The sequence below is a fragment of the Mytilus galloprovincialis genome, chromosome 11, assembly GCF_965363235.1.
Source record: "Mytilus galloprovincialis chromosome 11, xbMytGall1.hap1.1, whole genome shotgun sequence".
In the NCBI taxonomy this organism is placed as follows: Eukaryota; Metazoa; Mollusca; class Bivalvia; order Mytilida; family Mytilidae; genus Mytilus; species Mytilus galloprovincialis.
The window spans coordinates 28,464,162-28,470,706 of record NC_134848.1 but is presented as its reverse complement, the minus strand read 5'-3'; the positions used below and the strand labels follow the sequence as shown (position 1 = coordinate 28,470,706).

Genomic DNA, 6,545 nt, shown 5'->3' with positions numbered 1-6,545 from the left:
TAAAAACAGAAACAAAACCGGTATCATTATTAACACACATTACATAACACCAGTCAATGCCAGTGAATCACTATTAATATCAAAATTCTATGTAAATTACCACAGTGTTGTCAATATTTTCATTTATAAATATGAATAAACATATACTTGGATTCAACCAGTATGAATTACGTCACAGTAAGACAAGTAATTATGTATTAACCAACAAGACAATTTTATATTTTTATATGCTCGTTATGTGGTACAATTTGTTGCTCATAAGTGAAGGCCACACAAAGACCATAAATGATGGCATTGTCCAATTACTTCTTAGGTTATTACCTCATTGGCATACAATTTTAGAAATTCTCTAGTGCGATCATTGATTTGTCTTCTAAGCTTGTCATCCTAGTCAATGTGCAGAATTGTATATGTAAAATTCAATAGATTTAATTTTATCTGCCAGCCAAGACATTACATTCAAAGTGCAGGACTAGAAATTACTTACTTGATCTTGTGACTGGGTTAAATCTTGTCCACTAGGTCGCCCATATTCATTTGCATACAGTATCAAACAATTTGTGGCCCACCTGGCTTCTTCAACTGTATTATCTCTATTGGCAAATTGAAGTAAATCTTGTAGTTCTGCACCAGTTAAATCCAGAACCTGATCAATAATTTAAAACAAAAAAAATGACAAATAAAACTCAACAGAGCTTTTGTTTTACTTCTTGTACTAGTAACCTTGCTAAATTTAAATAAAACTGGTTTATTTATAATGTATTACAAAACACTTGACTTGCATATGATTGTCTATAAATGGTTTTAAAATAGTAGCAAGATAAATCAAGTCAAACAATGAAATGATTAATAGTACTACAAACCTGTTGCCTCAGATCATCCATGGATAAATTATCCAATTTGTTGTCCTTTTGAAAACGGGCAAACTCCTTTAAGCCCTGTGGTTGTCCTCCTCTTATTCTCTTAATAGCTGCCACTAACCGTACCCCTTTTAATGAGTGCCTCCGTTTCAAACACGTGGGTAAAACCATCTGAAAATAAATACACAACTCTACACACTAGTCTAGACATCAAATGACCTTGCGCACCTGTTGAGGGAAATCCCCTTTTGGAATTTTTTAAAACTATCTGAAGTACCACACATAATAAACGAACATAGGCAAATGTTATTTATCATTATAATCTTAAAGAAACAAACAACATTTTTAAAAGTGTCTATCATTTGATTATATAAATCAAATCTTATTAAATCTATGATAACACGTGTCGAGCGCACCTTTCGCCACGACGGGATTGTTGAAAATCTTTATACCTCATTAAATTTCGTGAGAAACTATGAAATGAACATATCTTATCAACCAGTTTAGAATATAAATACAATACAAATGTTAAAAAAAAAAAAACATTGGTCCTATAGATATAATTTATTTCGCACTCGACCTCGTGGTGTCGGACTTTCCGGCCAATCTAAAATTTATTATATCTCCTTGGCCCTGGTTATTTTTTCAAATTATACCTTATAACCCTTGTCATTATTCTTCAATTATATCTCAAAACCTCTTGCTTTATCAAAAAATAAATATTACCATCTCCAAATAAATCAAACCATCTCCTTGGCCCTCGCCATTGTTCCAGTATCATATCTCATGGCCTCTTGCCCATTTAAAAATGTATTATGTCTATTGCTATTCTCAAATTACATGACCTCTTGTCATTCTTATATCATATGGCCTCTTGCCATTTAAAATAAAAAATATATACCTTTCCTATGAAGTATGTTGCCAACTTGGCCTGAGCAGTCAGGACACGGTCCGCTCTCTTCAGTGGATATTAAACAAATGAGACAGAATCACATGGACTTCCGCCTAAGTTAATTGGCCAATGAGGTTATTGGAAAAAGCGATAAACATAAATTAAACTTTAACTAGTGAACCATGAAAATAATGTCTAAGTTAGATAAAACCTGGATATTTTACACATAAAAATCATTCCATTCACCAAATATAGTAGTTCAACACAACTATTAAAATGAACAACATATATTCAGTAGAGTAATGAAACAATTTCAATGACTAAAAATCATATTTCTTGGCCTCTGAATTTTACCAACAATTTTTTTAAATTTACTAGTTTCTCGAGGAAAAGCCACTTAAGAATGTACACCTCTGAGGGACCAATATTTTCTAGAATTAAACTTTTTTTCTTAACCTGATTTTTGGGTTTATAAGACTGTAACAAAATAATTGGTGAAGAAAAAATCATATGGTGTGGTGCACTTCTTTTTTTTTTTGCTACGGCCCTTTGAAAATGCCCAATTTTGATGATTTTCCAATTTTACATCGATTTTTACCTATTTTGGGCCATAATCGAGAAAAAAATAAGTCTAAGGATGCTACCATTTGATTTAGGTGGGGAGGGCTAGGATTTTTAATTTTGTCCTGCATTTTTTTTTTATAGTTGTAATCCTCATTATTGTCCAGCATTTTTTATTTTCCATTCTATACGGACCTGCAATTTTCATAAGATTACTGAAATTGTTTTCATAAATTGTCATCCTGCTTGTTATGCCGAATTACTGATCCTTCCTTTGTTTGTTTAAAAGTATGTCTTGCCTTTTTTTCAAATTCCATCCATCAAGACCCTTCCTATCCCTCTCTCAAATGGTAGCTCCCTCCGACAATAAAATTATAACCAAATAGATAAAAATCCCTCGACAATTACACACTGCTTATCTTCGTAGATCTCCTTATCAAATTGATGAAATCGAAACTGAATTGACTTTAAAATACTTTTTTTTTTAACGAAACATGTAGTCTTTAATGAAATACACCATGGCCTTAGTAATTCATGTAGTAATGTAAAAAAGATTACTAATAATTTATAACTTTATAATTGCTGTCATGTTTTTTAAAGTGCAATTGAATATTTTATTGCATGATTTATATTCATGTAAAAAGATAGAAGTTACCCAGAGTACAGGCACTAGACATTCTGTCAATATATATGGACACCACTTTCTTCCAATTGCCAATATTTTTATACTATTGACAGAACGTCTAGTGCCTGTGCCCAGAGCATCATTTATATGTCACGGTGCAAGGCAAAAAGATGAAAAAAAAACATCCGATTCAGTACAAAAACACGACACATATGTTTGCTTTCTTAGTTCGTCTGAATAAAAAAAAAACTATATCTTTCTAGCATCGTATTCATACTATAGGACCCCCCTAATCATATGCAGCGATTTGTGCCGAATATTTTGCCCATTAAGTTATATTTGACTGTTGGTTTCATAGAGAACATTCACAGAATATTTCAGATCTGCCGAAGAGTGAATAGGATTGTGTACACTATTATATGTCCGTAAAATCACTATAAATCCATTTATGTATCTTATTTTCGCCAATCGTGTACAGAAACTTGCCCTTACTGGACACTGTTAACCTATATGTTAATTCTTGATCTTTTAACATCGAGGTGTGCAGTGCATGGTAAAGAAAAAACATTTGCATGTGAACAGTGTGATAAAAGATTTTTAATTATGGCTGATCTCACCGGTCACCTCAAGATTCACGAGGAACACCCTGTAAAATTTAAATGTACAGTATGTGGTTTAGAGTTTAAGAAAGCACATGATTGTGGTGATCACGAGGCTAGTCACAGGGGTGACAAACAGCATAGGTGCACATGTGGAAAGGCATACATCCACCAAACAAACCTCTACAGACATAAGAGAAAATGTAATCATTGACAATCAGGATTCATCTTGACTTTATTATTTATTTTACGTTTTGTACTTTGATCTCAAAGATTGTTTGCTTTTTTTATACTCATGTACTTGTTTTGTTATTTCAGGGGGCAAAGTATTGCCATCAGACTTTGCAGGCACTGGAAACAAAATTCACAAGTCAATTAAAGAATACAATGACATCGGATGTCCAACAACAACCCTTCCATTGAATATTCTATTCAATATTGAGTATATTCAATGAGATCAAAGATCGCAATGGGGATATTTGGAAGACAGTTCATCTTGAATATAGTGGTGAAGTTCCATGTGAAATAAAACAACAAGCAATCAACGCAAGATCACTGATTGAGCGAACTGTTGAGGAGCAAAGCCTTGTAAAACAAGAGATGACTTCAACTATTAATTGGTATTTCAATCGAGGTACTTAAATTATCAAGATTGGATAAATTCGATAATTCACGAGTAACTATGTGAGAATCTGTTTCTCTAATGATTAAAAAGACATTTTCTTTTTTTGTTAACCAAAAAACCCCTTCGAGTGCCTTTCACATTGCACGTAGTTGTCAATTTCATTAACATCTGTTATCATGTTTTGATTCATCGAGTTAGCTAAAAAGGTCATGACCCTCAAAATCATCTAATCTTTTGAGATCACCAGCAACCACACGTTGATTAAATTCAATGGGTTCAGAAAGGGATAAACTTCCATAGAATTAGAGAAAAGCTTATATCTCATACCCTCATGGATCACTTTATCAAAAGCCTGTTTAAAATCTACAAAACAGGCAAATAGTGGACCCCCTTTTTACAAATATATTTATAAATAATGGTTTTTAAAACAAAAACATGATTAGATGGTCTACATTTTTTGGAAAATCCAATTTGACATGGATAAATCACTGATTCTTTTACCAAAAAATTATCTAGTCTGTTATTCAAAACAGAGTTGAACAATTTACCAGCACAAGAGTTAATGGCAATGCCACCACAATTATCTGTTGAACTTGGATAACCAGACTTAAAAAAAGCAGATAAATAAACTGATGACCACTGCATTGGATATCTACCAGATGAAAATACATGGTTTAAGTTTCCGAATTAAAGGATTTAGATAATATAATTTATACGTATAAGCCTGTATGGCAGTTTTTTTATGGTTTTTTTTAGAAATAAATATAACTTATTTCATGTGATTTTCTTATGTTATTTTATTTTTGTGGTAGACTTTATTGCAACAAGAAGAAAATAAAGAAGATATTGGTTTGTAGAGAATGGAAAACAGGGAAACAGACATGTACATATATACAGGAAAAACAAAACAATTTTTTGTTTGTTTTTTTGTTTTTTTTATAGTTTAATTGTAGGTCAATAATTTTGGCTCTTTGTTGAACTTGGCAATCGGTTGTTCTGAAAATAAACCAAAAAAAAAATGATTTGCAACATATTATATAATCCATCGAGAAATCTTTGCCAACCCCATTAATTTTTGTGCAATATAAAAGCTAGTTTCAAGGTAGAATGAAACAATGGATAAATTATAAACTTGGCAATTTGCAACAAACGTGGACACTGGTGTAATGGTAAACATAACCTATGGTATGTAATTAAATGGGAAACAACGGACCACAGGCAATTAATGTCTAGAACGCAGAGCTTTACTTGCTAAAGGAGAGCATTCTAATTGGCAAATAAAGCTCTTCGTTCTAGATGTCGCAGTCAAGAATAGCCAACAATTATATGGCAGTGTTATAATGAATACAAACTGCATAAAAACAAGAAGTGACTAATTGACAAAAATGAAAACCCTGAATTTTTCTGTGTTTAGACCAGACAGGAATAACTTTTTTTCAAGATGAAATTGTCCGTTGTATAAAAGACAACAAAACTTCAACAGGCGCATCATCTTAAAAAAAGTAAGATAAGGAAAACGGGCAAAATGTTATCATTTGAAGTTAAAAAACAGGAACCTCGTACAGGAAGGAAAGGAAACACAGAATATGCAGGCTGTTGAATATTTGAAGAAGAAACAAATATTGGTATTTTATACAGTATAAAAGTCATTTTAAAGTAGAACTTCACAGACAATACTGGAATACAGTTATTAAGAAAGTTTCTAACCAGAACAAAAAGGATTGATTGATTTTGTAATAGAAGATTTTGTGTTTAGTCTTGATGTTCATCATGTATTATTATACTAGTTTTTGTCTTGTAAGAGGAGAATGATGCACAAAGTACTCTTGATCTATTAGTACTTGAAGACCCATGTCCACAAAACATAAAAGAAGATTATATTCTTCTTATTCTAGGTTTGTATAAAGGCAACGACTCATGATAAGTCAATGGTACTTGATATGAAGTTGTACTAGCATTGGCACATCCCATTTCCATGAAAATTATTTAGCATTATGTACCTTCAGTTATGGTCCATTGACTTTAAATATTCGCCTAACTTGTGAACAGGCTAAATTATTGGTATTTTAATTTCAATATTTGTAGTATCAAAATTACAAAAGGGGTGAGACATATCTCTGTGATAACAGTAACTGTTTATTATTGGTTTGATATTCTTTGAAAAAAAATTTGATTTAAAAAAGTTCGAAAAAAAAAAGGGTGGAAAGATTTGGTTATGCTATTAATAACCTTTTCAATTAATTGTTTCTAAAGTTGCATATTGTAGAAATCTCTGTATAACCGATCAGATCACTTACTTTTTTTTGTAGAAAACAGGATAACTTTATGAATATTTTTTTTCAGGAAATGTTTGAGACAGACTCATTTCCCTCTACATGTGAGC

General features: G+C 31.9%; 1 long non-coding RNA gene across 1 annotated transcript; it reads right to left on the bottom strand.

Moving 5' to 3' along the window:
• Positions 1 to 566: 566 nt before the first annotated feature.
• LOC143051931 (uncharacterized) lies at positions 567 to 1,885 on the bottom strand. The gene is made up of 3 exons (XR_012970955.1): positions 1,762 to 1,885; positions 864 to 1,031; positions 567 to 646 (listed from the first exon to the last, which is right to left on the bottom strand). It is a non-coding gene; the product is annotated as an uncharacterized LOC143051931 (long non-coding RNA).
• Positions 1,886 to 6,545: the final 4,660 nt, after the last annotated feature.